The sequence below is a fragment of the Mustela nigripes genome, chromosome 11 (genome assembly GCF_022355385.1).
Source record: "Mustela nigripes isolate SB6536 chromosome 11, MUSNIG.SB6536, whole genome shotgun sequence".
NCBI classification, from domain to species: domain Eukaryota; kingdom Metazoa; phylum Chordata; class Mammalia; order Carnivora; family Mustelidae; genus Mustela; species Mustela nigripes.
Genome location: NC_081567.1, coordinates 36,516,948 through 36,533,625, shown reverse-complemented (window position 1 = coordinate 36,533,625; position 16,678 = coordinate 36,516,948). Strand labels below are relative to the sequence as shown.

The following is a 16,678-nucleotide window of genomic DNA, read 5'->3' as shown; positions in this document are numbered from 1 at the left end:
TTTTTCTTCTTTATACTCTTCTATATTTTTCTTATTACAGTGATTACGTATTACTTCCTTTTTTTTTTTTAAAGATTTTATTTATTTATTTATTTGACAGAGAGAAATCACAAGTAGATGGAGAGGCAGGCAGAGAGAGAGGGAGAGGGAAGCAGGCTCCCCGCTGAGCAGAGAGCCCGATGCGGGACTAGATCCCAGGACCCTGAGATCATGACCTGAGCCGAAGGCAGTGGCTTAACCCACTGAGCCACCCAGGCGCCCTACGTATTACTTCCAAAACTAGTCTGGAGTTGAACTGTGTGGGTCGAAATTGCTCCCTGCAGCTTAACAGCTCAGACATCTTGGATTCATTATTTGACCTCTTGAGGCCTCAGTTTCCATAGCTGCAAAATAGGAACAGCGAGTGTGAATACCTCATGGCCTGCCTCGTGTTGTTAGGATGATTAAATGAGATACTATGTGACACAACACTCTAGGATACAAGAAGTGCTCAAAAGTATGAGCTTTATCATTGAAAAGATTTTTAGGGATGCCTGAGTAGCTCAGTTGCTTGGGCATCCCATTCTTTTTTTTTTTTTTTTTTTTTTTTTTAAAGATTTTTTTTTTTTATTTTACAGAGAGAAATCACAAGTAGATGGAGAGGCAGGCAGAGAGAGGGAGAGAGGGAAGCAGGCTCCCTGCTGAGCAGAGAGCCCGATGCGGGACTCGATCCCAGGACCCTGAGATCATGACCCGAGCCGAAGGCAGTGGCTTAACCCACTGAGCCACCCAGGCGCCCCTGGGCATCCCATTCTTGATCGTGGCTCCGGCCTTGATCTCAGGGTTCTGAGTTCAAGCTCCGTGTTGGGCTCTGTGCTGGGCATGCAGCCTACTTAAAAAAAAAAAAAAAAAAAAAAAAGTTTATAAATAAAATCATCAATCAGACACATCTGCATCGTCCACATAGAGCTTTGTGTAATGACGTGTTTCCCAAGAACTTCGAAGAAGGGGAATAAGGCTGAGCTCTGAGAATTAAGCTGAGAAAATTGAGATGAAATCAATTTCTTCAGAAATAGCAAGTAACTTTAAGCAAAGCCTGGAAAGTTAATCAGGCTGGGATTTGTGGTTCGGAAAAGGAACACGTTTACAGAGGCGCCTAGTCTGAGGGGACCCAGCAAGAGTCTGGCATCCTCCTAGTGCTCCTCAGGCAAAAGAAATGTTGAAAGAAAGGGACAGGCATTCCTGACAGCAGAGAAGGGTCTCCTGTGTTGGAACAGGGCCCAAGTAAAAGATCTATCTTAAGATAGATCTTAATAGATCTATAACCATGAACAGGTAAGCCAGTATTTGGTTTAAGTCTCAGTCTTTTGTGAGTCCGAGCAGTAAGCCCAGCTTCAGGGTGTACTGACAATATACCAGAACCAGACCCTCCCAGTGTGCTGGCCTGACCCTCTAAGACCGGGCCCAGCGGCCACATGGTTGTCCCCTGCTCCATCTGTCTTGGTTCTATAGCAGCAAGCAGGATCATCCTTGGTGACCCACATAAACCCTTGGAGCATTTTATACCCAATGGGAATTTCACTGGAAGCCAAATATTTGGTTCTTGGTTGTAGTGGCTTTGATCCATGCAAATGTTAATAAACCTTTCAGGGGCACAAATCAGTAATCTCCCCCATCTCAAGCCAGTCCAAGGAGGCTTTTCCTCTCCCTGGGGTGCCCCCAGGGTGGTCCAGAGCCCTCTCAAGCCCGGCAGATGTGGTCTGCCATCTACTGGGCTTGCCATGAAGTGGCTTGGTCATAGTCTGTTTCTGGGACCCTGGAAAATGTTTTCAGGGTCTTCCTGGAAAGCCTGACTTTTGAAACCCAGCTGTCCTCCTGGGTGAGTCAGGACAGGATGGGCATCATGGTCGACAAAATGGGGACAACCATACCTACTTCTCAGAGTTGGTGGCAAGCATACAGGGTCCCTGAGGAAGGACTGTAACGCAGGGTGTAGCACATGGCAGATAGATGTTCAGCAAACTTGTGTTGACTCATAGTCCCTTCTAAAAGTCTGAGTGTCGATTGTCGTGTGTCACCACTTCTGTGGAAACCCTTATCAGGCCATCTTGTAGTCATACATCTGCTTAAAGGCAGAGAATGCATTTCAGTGGCAATTTGTACCCACGGCCCCTGGTGCAGGGGCCAGCTCTCTTAAAGCGAGGGAAAAAGGAGGGAACAGAATCCCGTATCTAAGCTCAGCCCTCACCTCACTCGTATTTGCTTCTTTTTTAAAAAAACATTTTTAAAAATTTATTTGACAGACATCACAAGGAGGCAGAGAGGCAGGCAGATGGGGAGGGGGAAGCAGGCTGCCCACACAGCGGAGAGCCCGATGTGGGGCTCGATCCCAGGACTCTGAGATCAGGACCTGAGTCGAAGGCAGAGGCTTAACCCACTGAGCCACCCAGGTGCCCCACATTTGCTTCTTATTGGTAAAAATACCATATTGCTTGTGCGTGTAAAGATCTCTGGGAGGATACAGGGATCCTGGCAATCGTGGTTATCTGGAGAACTCTGGCACTTGAAGTCAGAAAGAGGAAGCCTACTTTTCAACTTTTCTCCTTTTGTTGTGGTTCTGAAACTTGGCTATGGGCTTGCATATTTGTAAAAAAAAAAAAAAAAAAAGGTTTATGTTAGGGATGCCTGTGATGAAGTTCCTGAACCTAAGTCAGGTTCGGTGGGATGAGGAGGTTCGGAGCCGACGACTAAAGAAAGAATTCTTAAGAATTCTTGGTGCAAAATGGTGGTTTATTAAAGCACGGGGACAGGACCCGTGGGCAGGAAGAGCTGCTGCCCCAGGTTGTGAGGAGTGGCTGGTTATATACACAGGAGTTGGGTAGGTGAGGACAAAGGGGTGTCCAGAAGGGCTATTGGGGCAAAGAATACTATCAGGATATTGAAGGCTTAGTTACTATCAAGTAAAGACAATTGGGAGTCTCCTGGTGGAATGTTACATTCCTGCTATCAAGCATCCTTGTTAATGAGATTTAGGTTTAGAAGAAATTGAACTTTATTTACTTTTCCTTCTACCTCCGCCTCCTTAGGTTTTTTTATGGAGGGGAGGGTGACATTAGGGCTTGAGGAACTGAGTTTTGAGTCTTTGAAAATTGGGCTATTGATAAGGTAATTTCTTTGTTGTAATCTCAAGGACATTTGCAAACCAAGGGAGACTCCTGTCTTGCAGGATTGTGATCTCAGCAAGTTAACTATTTATCATTTTATGGCAGTCAGGGGTGCCTGAGGAATGCTACACATATGGAGGGGAGCGGATGAAGGGGGGTGGGGTGCAAGGCACCAGCTTTTGCTTTGTCCTCAGCCAGCCTCCTGCTCCCTCATCACCTGGGTGGCTCACTCAGTTAAGCATCTGACTCTTCATCTTGGCTCAGGTCTTGATCTCAGGATCATGAGTTCAAGCCCCACATTGGCTCCACACTGGGTATGGAGTGTATGATGTGGGAAACAAAGCCAAAAGAGGAAGCAGATTTTCTTGCTGCTTACAGCCCACTGACAAGTCCTTGAAACAGGCAGAATGACCTTTCTCCAGAAACTCAACTGCCTCAGTGCTGACACCATGGTAAGCAGAAGGAAATCTTAGTCCACGCCCCATCTGCCAGGAGCCTGTAAGTCTACTTTAACACGAATTCCTTTGCAAACTTCCTATTTCTCTACCCCCCAAGATAAATGTTAGCAATCATCCTCCAAGTGCACGGCAACCACTGAAGGGTCTCATGACAGTTTTTATTAGGCAGTAATAAATGACCTTTTCCTAACAATAGCTAGCCCCCTCAGGGTCATGGAAACCTTGTTTCCAAAATACCTTGGAGGCTCCTGCTGTCCCTAACCCCTCCCAACTTGAAGGTATGTAATCGAGTACTCTTCGAGTACTCTTCGTGGCCCCAGTGCAGATTTTTCTGCCTATGGATCCTGTCCTTCTGGTTTAATAAAACTACCTTTTTGCCCCAAAGACATCTCAAGATTTCTCTCTTGGGCGTTGTCTCTGAAGCGCATCACTTCAAACCACGTTAGAACCTACTTTAAAAAAAAAAAAAAGAAAAGAAAAAGTTTGTGTTAGGAAATCTCCCTTCCCCTAGTTAAGCCCAAGCAAAAATATGTTGGACACATCTGTAAAAATCATATAAAGAGAAATATAAATGGCTAATAAAAATAGAAAAAAGTGATCAAACTTACCAAGAAATACACATTAAAACTGTGAGATCTTTTCACCCAGATGCAGAGAGGTAAGGAATAATAATATCCCATGTTGGTGAGGACAGAAGTTTTTTTACTCTTGGTGTCAGAAAAAAACTGGTAAAACCCTTTGGGCAGGGGTTTGTTGCCAAATTGAAATGTGGTCAATTAGAAATACTTTTGAGGGCGCTGGGTGGCTCAGTCGGTTGAGTGTCTGACTCTTGGTTTGGGCTCATGTCATGATCCCGGGATTGTGGGATTTGGCCCACATTGGGAGTCTCCTTGGGATTCTTTCTCTCCCTCTGCCCCTCCCCCAGCTTTCTCTTTCTAAAATAAATAAATCTTTAAAAAGAATGATATTAACTAACATCCTACGAATTGTCCCTAAGGGAAAAAAAAATAATCTGCAATGTGTGCAGGTTTCTCTACAAAGTTGTTAGTTAAAACACTGTCTAGAAGCTGAATGTGTGGGTATTGTAGGGGAAACCGTGATTGCCAGACCCCGCTATTCTTGCCCCCAACCCTAGTCTGTCTGTTGACAGAGTAGAGAGTAGGGCCCTAGATAGGGGGGTATGATCCACAGCTGGAGTAAGAGAGTAGTACCCAACTTTGTTCCTCTGGCCAGATGAGACACCAGGGACCAGAAAGGAGAAGTGAAATTTTAAATGTCTTCATTTCTGGGGGCACCTAGGTGGCTCATTCCATTGGGCGTCTCTGCCTTCAGCTCCGGTCATGATCCCAGGATTCTGGGATCGAGCCCCGTATTGGGCTCCCTGCACAGCGGAGAGCATGCTTCTCCCTCTCCCTCTGCTGTTCCCCTTGCTTGTTCTCCCTCCCTCCCTTTCTGTGTCAAATAAATAATTACAAATATAAATGCCTTAATTTCTGGAGAGATCTTGACCTTGGAGATTCATAGAACAGTGAGTATGTATTACTTCCAAAATTAGCAGAATAAGCTGGGGCTTGGGAAGGGCAGGACCAACCCGGGTCGATGGGGGCTTGCTGCTCGCCCGGCCCGAGAAGCCTGCATACCTCCCTGTCTCCAAGGCCGGGAGAGGGTTCTGCATCTGAGGAGGCAGGAGTTGAGGGTTTCCCTTCAAGTGCTCCCTGGAGCCCTGTCTCTGCTTGGCAGCTTGGAATGCAGCTGAGCTACTACTGGGGTATAGATTGCTGGCTCTGCTCAAGGGTAGTAGCTCTAGGTGTCTCCCTGCTTGACCCATGGCCATGACTAGGCAAGAGAACTATAACGGTACAGCAGAAGAGGCCTTGCAGCCAGAGGGAGGAGGAGCAGACAGAGTGATCAAAACACACAGCTCCTGATGAAGCAACTGGAGGAGACCTACGACCACACCAGCCAAATCACTGAGCCAAGAGACAAGGGGATGACCTTATTATTATCTTTTTATGTATACCAGAGCCCTGGATTTATGCATTTATTTATTTTTCAGAGAGAGCGCACACACACTAGCACAAGCAGGGGGAACAGCAGGCAGAGGAAGAAACAGGAGGCTCCCCGCTGAGCAGGGAGCCGGAAGTGGGCCTCCTCGGGACCCTGGGATCATGAGGTGAGCGGAAGGCAGACACTTAACCAGCTGAGCCATCCAGGCATCCCAAAGGGCTGACCTTAATTGATTAAAGCAATTAGGGACCATTTGGGGATGGAATTTTTTTTTAAGAGGGCAACTACCTTGAATAGCCCTTGTAGTAACACATAGTAATGTGTGGTACCTCCTTGTCCCGAGGATAAAGGAGATCCTGTGTTAGAAGCTTAATGCAGTGCTAGGCAGGTAGTAAGCCCTTGGGAAAACATTTTCTCGTTTGTGTTTAAAAGAGTGTTTTTAAAGTTTGAATGGATATACATGCCCTTCTCAGTTTTGACAGTTCATCTTAAAGTACTGTGCATAGAACCCTGGAAACAACAGAATGTTGTACCTCTGTCATCACATAGGAAAGGCTTCTCAAACTTTAATGTTTCAGTGCTTCAAACTTCCAATGTTTTTAAGGCTTCTCAAACTGTAAATCAACTAGGGATCCTGTTAAATGTAGGTTCTTAACTAAATGCAAATTCTGATTCAATCTGGCTGAGGCCTGAGGTTCGATAGTTTTAACAAGTTCCCAGGGATACTGATGCTGCTGGACCACAGGCCACACTAAGTAGCAAGGGCATAGGTAGGGTTTCACTTCTGTTACTGGAGGGGTTTATCATTGCACCCATTTTCCATGGATGGAGAAAGAAGAGGAGAAAAGCAAGCAATTTCCTTTTGTTTAAAGCTCATCTCTTTATTTAAAAAAAATTTCAGGCACCTGGGTTGGTTGGGCAACTGCCTTTGGCTCCGGTCATGATCCTAGAGTCCCACATCTGGCTCTCTGCTCACAGGGAGTCTGCTCTCCCTCTGACCTCTCCACTGTCATGCTCTCTCACTCTCATTCTCTCTCTCAGATAAATAAAATCTTAATTTTTTTTTTTTTTAAAGATTTTATTTATTTATTTGAGAGAGAGACAGTGAGAGAGAACATGAGCGAGGAGGTCAGAGGGAGAAGCAGACTCCCCATGGAGCTGGGAGCCTGATGTGGGACTCGATCCCGGGACTCCAGGATCATGACCTGAGCCGAAGGCAGTCATCCAACCAACTGAGCCACCCAGGCGCCCTTTTTTTTTTTTTTTTTTTTTTAAAGATTTTATTTATTTGTCAGAGAGAGAGCGAGTGAGAGCGAGCACAGGCAGACAGAGTGGGAGGCAGAGGCAGAGGGAGAAGTAGGCTTCCTGCTGAGCTAGGAGCCCTATGTGGGACTCGATCCCAGGACGCTGGGATCATGACCTGAGCCGAAGGCAGCTGCTTAACCAACTGAGCCACCCAGGCGTCCCTAAATAAAATCTTTAAAAAAAATTTTTTTTTCAAACCTGGGATGCATGGGTGGCTCAGTTGGTTAAGTGTCTGCTTTCAGCTCAGGTCATGGTCCCAGGGTCCTGGGATCCAGTCGTGCATCGGGCTCCTTGCTTAGCAGGGAGCCTGCTTTTCCCTCTGCCTGCCCCTCCCCCTGCTTGTGCTCGTGCCCTCGCTCTCTCTCTCTCTCTCTCAAATAGATATATTTTAAAAATCTTTAAAAATTCCAAACCTGGGGCGCCTGGGTGGTTCAGTGGGTTGAGCCGCTGCCTTCGGCTCAGGTCGTGATCTCAGGGTCCTGGGATTGAGTCCCGCATCGGGCTCTCTGCTCAGCAGGGAGCCTGCTTCCTCCTCTCTCTCTCTGCCTGCCTCTCTGCCTACTTGTGATCTCTCTCTGTCAAATAAATAAATAAAATCTTTAAAAAAAAAAAATTCCAAACCTGAATCTTTGGAGGAAAAATGCAGCAAACCCCTATATACCTGTCAACTTAGCTTCACCAACTGGTAACATTAACGCAATTTGCTTTTAAGACACAGAAATTGCCTACGTCACTTTCACCTTGTCCATTGGTAATAAGTTTGGCATACACCCTCACTTGCTGCAAGGGAGGCTGAGAAATTACAGCCTGCCTTAACAGCTATTTGCTTGCTGTAGGGGGAGGGGTTCTGTTACTACAAGAAGACGCGATAAAGCAGGTATTGGAGAAGGAGGAGAAGAAAGATTTGTGGGACAATAGACAATAGACAAATCTGACACATTGACCCCTTAAATCTTGTAACCAGTTGTTCTCTTGAAAGTAGATTCTGGAAAGATCTGAGCTAAAATTGCAGCCCATCTCTGGAAAGTATATAGGACTTAAAACTGTATTTTACACACCTACCACATTGTTGACAACTGTTCTGCCCTCATTTATCTTGCTGTACTGTGTGGATCTTTTTAATCAACCTTAATTTTTTTTTTGCAACAAGTTTAATTTAAAAATAATTTAATAATGACACACTAAATATAATTGTGTGGAGTCCTCAGAATGTTACAAATGGGCCCAAACACAGTTCACTGCAGCATGTTTGCTTATAATGGCATGTTTGTAGACCTTAAACATGTTGCACTGGCAAGCTGTAAAGAATATTAGATCTTTTTTCATTTTGTTCAAGTGTTATTCTCAGCTTTCTTTAAAAAACAGGAACTTACAGAAACTGTTACAAAAAGGAAATACACAGGTTGCTTTGTATAAATCAAGATTCCATCCGCCTCTACACATCACATTATGTAGACAGCAATAGATTTTTCCTTGTTTTATATTGCCTTGTTACTTTTTTAAAAAATGTTTTATTTATTTGAGAGAGAGTGAAAGAGAGAGAGCACAAGTGGAAGGTGGGGGAAGGGGCAGAGTGAGGGGAAGAATGCGGGGTTCCGGGCTGAACAGGGAGTGGGAAGTGGGTAGTGGGGCTGGATGGCAGGACCCTGGGATCATGACCCCAGTGAAAGGCTTAAGAAAGGCAGTCGCTTAACCGACTGAGCCATCTAGGCGCCCCATATCACTTTTGATCTGTTTATTCCAGTTACTTTGAAAACTTCTCATCTCTTCACTTTTTCCTTTTCAAAATGTTAAAAAGAATTTGCTTTTAACTTTTCTGAGATAGTGTTATTTTATTTACTTTTATTTGTGATAGTTTATTCTCTTGGATAGGAATTAAATCTTTTTAAGGTGGATCCTTTTAGCCTTCGACTGTAAGCAGTTCATTCTTATTCCATCCTTTGGCTGCGTGGACCACTTTTTTGTGAAGGCAAAGCAAAAATTCCTGTTTTAAAGTTACTATCAGATGTTGCTCAACACGGATTCCCTACTGTACATAACTTGGGTTCGATCTTGTGCTATAGACCCTCCGGCACCTTGAGTGCGACCGACCCCTACCCACTGGCGCGGCGACAGCCCTCCACAGCCTTTGTGCGGAGACAGACTGGCTGGAGGCAGCGTCCACGCTGCCACGCTTCCGGGGCTCGACGCCCGCCAGGCGCCGGGGATGGAAAAGCCCGAGGCCCAAGCGAGGGGAGCGTCAGCCCAGGCAGGACTGGAGGGCGGGGAGCAATCCCCGTCTTGGAAGCCCCCGCTCTGCGTATGGGGCACTCAGCTGGGCCCTGAAGGGCGCTCACGTCCGGCCGCCGGACCTCATCTGAGGCCTGCCCGGTCGTAAGATGGCGGCGGCGGCGTCGGGCAGCGGCGGCGTCAGGCAGCGACGGCGGCGTCCCACGTGGGGGCCGGTGACCAATGGGCTTCCGGCTTGCACCGCCGGCCCGGCGCGGGAGGCGGAAGTGCCGCGGGCCGCCGCCGCCTCCGTCCCGGCTGCGGCCCCTGCCGGTTACATAATTCGTTTCGGGCTCGAGCGGCCCCACTTCTCGGCATCCCGCGACCCCAGGATGCTTTGAGCCCCACGACGGCGTCCGCTGCCGCCGGCTCCCGTCCGAGGTGAGGTTCCCCCGGCTCCGGCCTGCGGTGGGACTGGGGTCGTGAGGGAGGGGGGAGCCGCCCGGACCTGAGCGGGCCGGGGGAGGCGGGGGCCCGAGGGGTGCGGGACGGCTGGGGCGGGACCCACGCTTCTGGGTGCCCAGGCGTGTCCGCGGGGTGACGAGGGTTCGCGGAGCTCGCGCCGGCGGATGCTGAGGGGGGCGAGGACGGACGCGCTTTCCCGCACTCTCTTCCGCCCCTGTGCCCTCTTTGCCTGAGCGCCTCCCGGCCAGGCCCCAAGACGAGTTGGCGGGGGAAATTTGGGACCAGCGGTCAGACTGCCCCTCGTTTCTCTCCGGGTCGCCCTCCTGAGGAAGGGCCTGGCCTTTTCACAGGTCAGCGGTTCTCCTGACCTGCCTTTGCTTTGGTACTTGTTGCGCGGATTGTAGTTATTTGCCGACTTGTTTGCCCTCCTGTGAACCCTTGAAAGCTTGGGGCTCTGTCTTCGTCGTCTCTGACTCTTTCGTCCTCAGTTCTACCTTTTGGTTTTAAAGACAGGTGAATACCTTACGTTTCTGGTAGTTTGCAGACTAGCCATGCAGACCCTACAACAGCTCTGACCTCCTCCACCAGATCGGGCGCTTCTCAAGCCTGGGAGCCTCTAGCTCCCGTGGTGTGTCCCCGTGAGAAAATTGTGAGGGAGGCTGTGGGCCTTCTCTGGACCACTGACCACACATACCTTTATGCCCAGCGGGTGCCAGAGCCCAGGACCTGGCGTTACTCTGCAGTGAACGTGGACATGGGCTGCCTGTCAGGCAGTGTCTCTCTCTGTCAAGTCCTGAGCCATAAGATTTTGTTACTCACTTGTCCCGATGGAAAAGGATAGCAGGCCCACACACTCACTCCCTGCGGTGCCCGAGTGGTTGTTAATTGGAGTGTCAGAACTGGAGAGGACATTGCTGATTGCAGAAGTGTCACCAGCGGACTTAAGGCAGAAACCTCTAGTTAATGATTAATTGAGTGATCCAGAAAAGGTCCGTGATTCCAGGTCATCTACAGAAATACCACAATCCCTGTGACATCTTGTGATGTAGAGATGTGAGAAGTTACTTGTTCGGCCTGCGAGACAGGAAGGAGGGGAGTCTTGAGCATCATTGAATTAAAAGGGGCTGGAGCAAAAACAAATTCTCTGTCTCTCACAAAAATCTCTGAATTGCCTTAAGTTTGGAGAAGAATGGAATAAACACTAGAAGAAACTCAGGGGTGGCTGAAATGTAAGTCCTGGTCATCTTTTCGAGTGGACAGATCAGTCATGGCAGTGCACACAGGTCTTCACTTCACCCTGTTTTAGATTTTGTATCTGTAGCAATCAGCGTGCAGATCGGCCCTGGGGAATGCAGTGTGCCAGAGCTGCTTCTCCATTGGGCCACAGTTTGCTACAATTTCATCTCACTGAGCTTGCATGCTCAGTGCACGCTGGGATTCTGTGAACAGTTAAAACTTGTACAAAACAAAGTCAAGGCATAGTGTGCTGTTGACAGGCCAGAATAGAAAGTACAGGCATGTTTTTAAAAGGTCTGTGTGTAGCTTTTGCCTCTCTGTAACTTGCAGGACTTTGTCATCTGTATTTTAACCACACCCACTCAAAGGCTTCAGATAGGACTTGAAGTTGCTTGGGAACAGCATGCCTCAGTCTGGGTTGGAAGAAAATTCCTGGATGTTAGGAGATGTGAGAGATAAAAAACACTTACCCCTGAACTGGGGTGACGCTGTCATTGCTGACTGGATACTCAGCTCCAGGTCTGAGTCTCCGTGTACTGTTAGCAGCATTTTGGTTTCTGGCAACCTGAGGTGTGTTTAGACCAGATGGACACAGCATTCTTACACGGCAGCAGCCACAAGTAACACAGTGTAGGGGAGAATCCTGCGAGCTCTGAATTTAGGTTGGCGCATGTCTTTGCAGTGCTGAAATAGCCTGGGGGTCTCAAGTGTTGGTGACAGCTCTCCTACCTGAATAGAGAGCTGGCTGCCTGTCAGGCAGTGTCTTCTCTTAAATTGTGGCTCCTCTGTGTCTAAGTTTTATCTCCATTATCTTCTCTCGATATCTCTTTCTGGAAGGAATCCATGAAGCCCTCATCGTTTTTCATCACCGTTCCTTTGTGACAAGCAAGCTTAAGGTCTAGACTCCACGTCAAAGCTGGTCTTGCATCTGTCTGTGTGCGTTGCTTTTAGGTAAATGCCAGTCTGCAAATAAGGCTGCACCTCGTGGGTCTCTTTCTGGCCAAGTTCAAATGCTGATTTTTTTTCTTCCACCAAATACTTGTAAGTGTCTTTGATAATGTCAAGATTAGGTCTCCTTCTCTAAATACCATTCTTTTCTAGCATGACCTCTGATAGGAGCCAGCTGTCAGGCCAGTTCTGAGTCAGCAGAAGTCCTTCCACCGCTGGTGAAAGAAAGACCCATGCATTGGAAAGCCCAGTGAGCAAAGAGTAGGTTAGTATTGTGCTGTGAACCCTAAGGCATTTGCTCAGTGCTCGTGGAATGATAGGAAGGAGGTCTAAACAGGGAGCCAGAGCTTTCTGCAGGAAGTAGTTTGGGGTCCAGGTCAACAGTTGAATGAGGCTCCCAGGAGCCTGAGTGCCCCTTTGTGGAGGCCAGCAGACGTGCGGCAGTCAGACAAGGCAGCCACAGCACTGAGCTGAACCCGATGGTCAGGTAGAGAAGGAGGAATAGCACATGAGGGCTGGTCCCTTGTTTGTCCTGTCAGCGTCTCAGACTCCTCATTTCTTCATCTGAGATCAGCTTCCTGCTCAGGCAGGACCTACGTCCTGGAAGGGGGTAGAACTACCTATGAATGTGACAGTGTGGACATTATTAAATGTGTGTTTAGATAGTGAGAACAAGTACCCATTTTGCCCCCAAATGGGCTCTTAGGGCCAGCTTTTACCCCATGGCCTTGAAATAGCATGGCATTTTGGGTACAAATGCAAGAAAAAACCTTCTAAAGACAGATTGACAGTTGTAAAGAAGCAAAAAGGAGGTGCTTGTGGAAGGCGACACAGGACAATGGTCTGAGAAAGTCTTTGCTCCCTTTGCTTCCGTAGGAACACCAGAGAAAAGTATTTTGTCATTGTTAACAAACAGCATTAAATAAAAAATTCATCCAGTTTCTTGTTGAATAGTTACTGTTGTTAAAAATCAAATCACGTTCCTCTTTTTTTTTTTTTTTTTATTTCCTGAATTCCTGAAATATGATCTATTTGGGCAGCTAAGTATTGAAATTTGAGCCCATCCTGAAAATGACCAAGAAGAAAGCAGTTTCATTATATAAAAGAGCTTGTAGGTAATTGTCCCTGTGATACTGAGAAGAATTCTTATCTGGAAAATGTTGGTGTGGTAATATTTACACCTTTTCTGTAGTGTTCTTGGGGGTGTGCTGGTGGGTACTTGCTTCAGTTTTGTTTCTTTCTCAAACCACTCCTCTCTTTAAACTCTTCAGAAGGGCTTGCTGATTCAGAGGGTTGCTGCTCTTCCAGTTTGAGTTTCAGATGACTTTATTTCTCCTCTGGCCTTCTGTTTGTAACACCTTCATTGAAGTGTGACCTCAGAGAAAAGTTCGCCACTTGACAAATGGTCATGGCATGAGAGTACTGTGTACCCACTACCCCAAAGACCCTTCAGCCCCTTACTAGCCAGGCCCTCTTCTATGTAACAACAACAACAAGTCATTAAGATTTTATTTATTTATTTGACAGAGTGAGCACGAGTGGGGCTGGCGGGGCAGCGGGAGGAGGAGAAACCACTCTCTGCTCAGCTGGGAGACCCAACACGGCTAGATCCCAGGACCCTGGGTCATGACCTGAGCTGATGGCAGACGCTTAGCAGACTGAGCTACCCAGATGCCCCCAAAAATCATTTTCTCGTAGGAAATACCAGAAACACTAACAGTCATTATACTGGGGTTGGGACAAGTATGGGAATCTTAGTTTTGGTTTATGTTGCATGTGGCTTATTTTACTCTGAACATGTGTTCATAGTAAAAAAAAAGTTTACAAGAGCATTTCTCTCCTTCAAGAAAAGGAAAATGTTTTTAATCTTGTTTTAATTTTATTTTATTTTCAATAATCTTTGCACCCCACATGGGGCTCAAGCTCACGACCCGGAGTTCAAGACTCATGACCCGGATGGAGACCTGAGCCAGTCAGGTGCCCGGGGAATGTTTTTTTAAAACCTTTCTTAAAATGGTCATTTAAAACTTGTAAATATTTTAAATTGGCTTTTATAAAGCCATTTAAAGAGTTGTTTAGTGATTACACGGAGCCCTTTACAATATGTTTACAAGTCTGTTTACCTTCCTTAACCACAACTACCTCCATTTTGCTTCATTACAATTTTGAGCATCTGTTTCTGGTATCCGTGCACAAAATGCCACACTATTCCAGGAGTCTGGGATTAGAAAGTTAGCACTATGAGATACTATTTTGGGGCAGAATGGGTAATCCTTCTACTTATAAGTTGAAGAGACACTGTAAAACTTCCAAGTTGTTGCTAATTAAAAACAGCCCATGAGATAATTCTCATAAAAATGTATTCATGATTTGCTCATACCACCTGAAAGTATTTTTTTTTTCCCTGAGAACAAAAACAACTCAAGCTCACTTAAAAAAATAAAAATAAGCTCAAATAATACAGAAATGAGTGTTGAACACAGATACCTGCTGTAATTCCGGAGGCAAATGCTGACAGGAGGTTAAATTAGTTTTTAAAAATATTAAGTTAGCCTCATGATCAAGTGTTAATTTATACCAAATTTGACCCAATTTCATAATTAACATCTCTTTGATTCTGAAGGATCTTAAGTGCAAAGCCAGATAAGTGGAGATTAAAAACCCACCTGGAAACGTGGAAGAAAGGCAGGGAGGCCTGGCCTGCCGGGGGGCAGCGGGGACCTGGGGGGGGTGGGGAACAGTCTCTGAAACCCAACTCCCCTATTGCTGTTCTTTTTACTTTGAAAGTGAGTAGCTGCCTGGTCCCTGTTACCCACTGTCCCCAGCAGGGCTGAGGGCTGCTCTGGCCGCCGGAGTTCTGTGTGGGAGAACATACTCCTGGCTGGGTTTGAGCCCTAGACAGGGTCCAGTCTCAGCTGGTGGTCAGGACTGCAGGTTATTACATATGTTTTTATTCCCTAAAAATCTGGCAACTTCTAGGTGGTTGTGTCGTTAAAGCGAGCTAGTTGACCACTCCCTGGATCTGAAGTGGGTGCTGTATTCTGGGTGCTCCTCGTCAGGTGGCCTCCGACCAAGACCCCAGCTTAAGAAGCAGAGGGGCAGGTGTGCTTCCTCCCCGCACCGGGCAGTCCTGCACACTCCCTGTGGGCTCCACGCCCTTGCTCTGTCTTTCGGCACCAGCATGCGAGCTGGCAGTGGAAGCTCTTCTGCACCCTCATGTTCTATTCTGGGAAGATGAGACGTGTCTGGAACTTTCCAACAAGGGGAACTTTCCAACAAGGGGTACCATGGTGTCTACTCGGGGCTCCACGTCTCTGGCCCCTAGTTCCAGTGTCCCCTTTTCTTCCAGCTCATATTCTTTTCCAGTCTTCCTCTTCGTCCTTGTCTTACCCCAGACCTAGGCTTTCCTTCTGACACTAGCCAAGTAAGGCCACAAAAGGCAAAGAGGCCTTAGGCAGCCTTCCCACAATCCATGCCTTTGTCTGTGTGGAAATTCGCTGGCTCCAGTGCTGTGATGCGGGTCCTGAGAACAACCAGGGAGTCTGTCCGACAGTGCTGAGCAGCGTGAGTACAGATGCCTTCTCAGGGAGCATCAGGGTTGCAGGTGGCGCACGTGCGCAGTGGCCTCCGCCTATGCCCTCTGCATCTGGTCATTTTACCTCGGATGTGCAGCAAAGCAAAATAGAAAAATAAATTTAAAACAAAATGACATCTGTGTCATCTTGAGGCACAATGTAAAGCTTAAGATCAGAGCTCCAAAATGCTAGATGTCCTCCTTGTGCTGCACAGAGGCCTTTGTCTTTGCCTTCTCACCCTCAAGAATCTGAAGGAGGACCCAGCTGTTAAGTGCAGGCACCCCAAGTTCACCGGCCCCTGGCAGAAAACTTGGCACCTGATTGGTGTTTACCATGCGGCCACCTGCTCAGATCTGAAGCAGAACCATGTGTGTGACGACCACTGAAAGGAGACACAGCCTATCACCATTGCCCCGGCAAGTTGCCTTCTGTCCCTTCTCAGTGACTCCTACTGCATCTACATTCTGATTTCTGTCACTTTTCATTCTTTTAGCCAGTTTTAGAGTGTCCTACAAATGGAATCCTCCAGTATGATCAATTTGTGTTTGATCTTTTTTTTTTATTTGGTAGAGATCACAAGTAGGCAGAGAGACAGGCATATTGGGAGGTGGGGAAGCAGGCTCCCCGCTGTGCAGAGAGCCCGATGCGGGCTTGATCCCAGGACCCTGAGATCACGACCCGAGCTGAAGGCAGAGACTTATCCCACCGAGCCACCCAGGCGCCCCTGTCAATTCATGTTTGAAGAGAAGCGTCTGTGAGAATTACAGGCTCCCCTTAGAGCATGGTGGGGTAGGTTTAAAGAGGAAGGCTGTTTGGAGCCAGAGTGCGGGGTGCTTGTTTCTTGTCATCTTGTGAATTATTCATGTTGCTCCTACACTGAGGTTTCAGAAGGAGCCCAGGCTGCTGTGGAGAGACACTTGCTCCCTCACAAGCAGCTGCCTGTGTGCACAGCTGAGCTATGAAGAGGGCTCCCTGTGTCCCTCAGTCTCCTTTGAGGCCTGCAGCCCATTTTACCGCTGTGCAAGGCAGGCTTCCGTCCCTGTCCCTGGCTTAGTTTTCCTTTTGTCCCTCGTCTGTCCTAAAGGCAAGAACTTAGAGCTCATTACTGTTGCATTTTCCAAGCAGATCAACTTGACGTCTGCAGAATTGCACGTTCCCAAGAGCCCTGGGACTGGTTCTCGGGCCTTGGGCGAGCGTGTGCTAATCTTCCCTTGGGCCTCACCTGAGAAGAAGCCTGGAGTTCGGGGAAAGACCAGGGTGGTCCTTCATCGTGGGTGAAGTGAGCTCAGGCTTCAAGAAAGGGACGGACTCAGTTGTGAGCTTCAGAGGGTTG

At 47.5% G+C, this 16,678-nt stretch overlaps 2 protein-coding genes across 4 annotated transcripts in view; both read left to right on the top strand.

Annotated features, from left to right (window-relative positions):
- NAA60 (N-alpha-acetyltransferase 60, NatF catalytic subunit) overlaps positions 1–16,678 on the top strand; it is a 43,812-nt gene that overhangs the window by 5,987 nt on the left and 21,147 nt on the right. Inside the window, exon 1 of one of the 3 annotated variants that reach the window (XM_059415531.1) lies at positions 9,368–9,562. The exons of 1 other annotated variant lie outside the window; for it this stretch is intronic. The gene's annotated coding sequence lies outside the window, so the exon portion shown is untranslated. Of the gene's footprint in view, positions 1–9,367; positions 9,563–16,678 lie in introns of those variants that run through there. One more of the 3 variants, XM_059415527.1, reaches the window with a different exon arrangement.
- The window catches only part of ZNF174 (zinc finger protein 174), a 61,249-nt gene that overhangs the window by 35,498 nt on the left and 9,073 nt on the right, over positions 1–16,678 (top strand). The gene's annotated exons all lie outside the window — the stretch shown is intronic.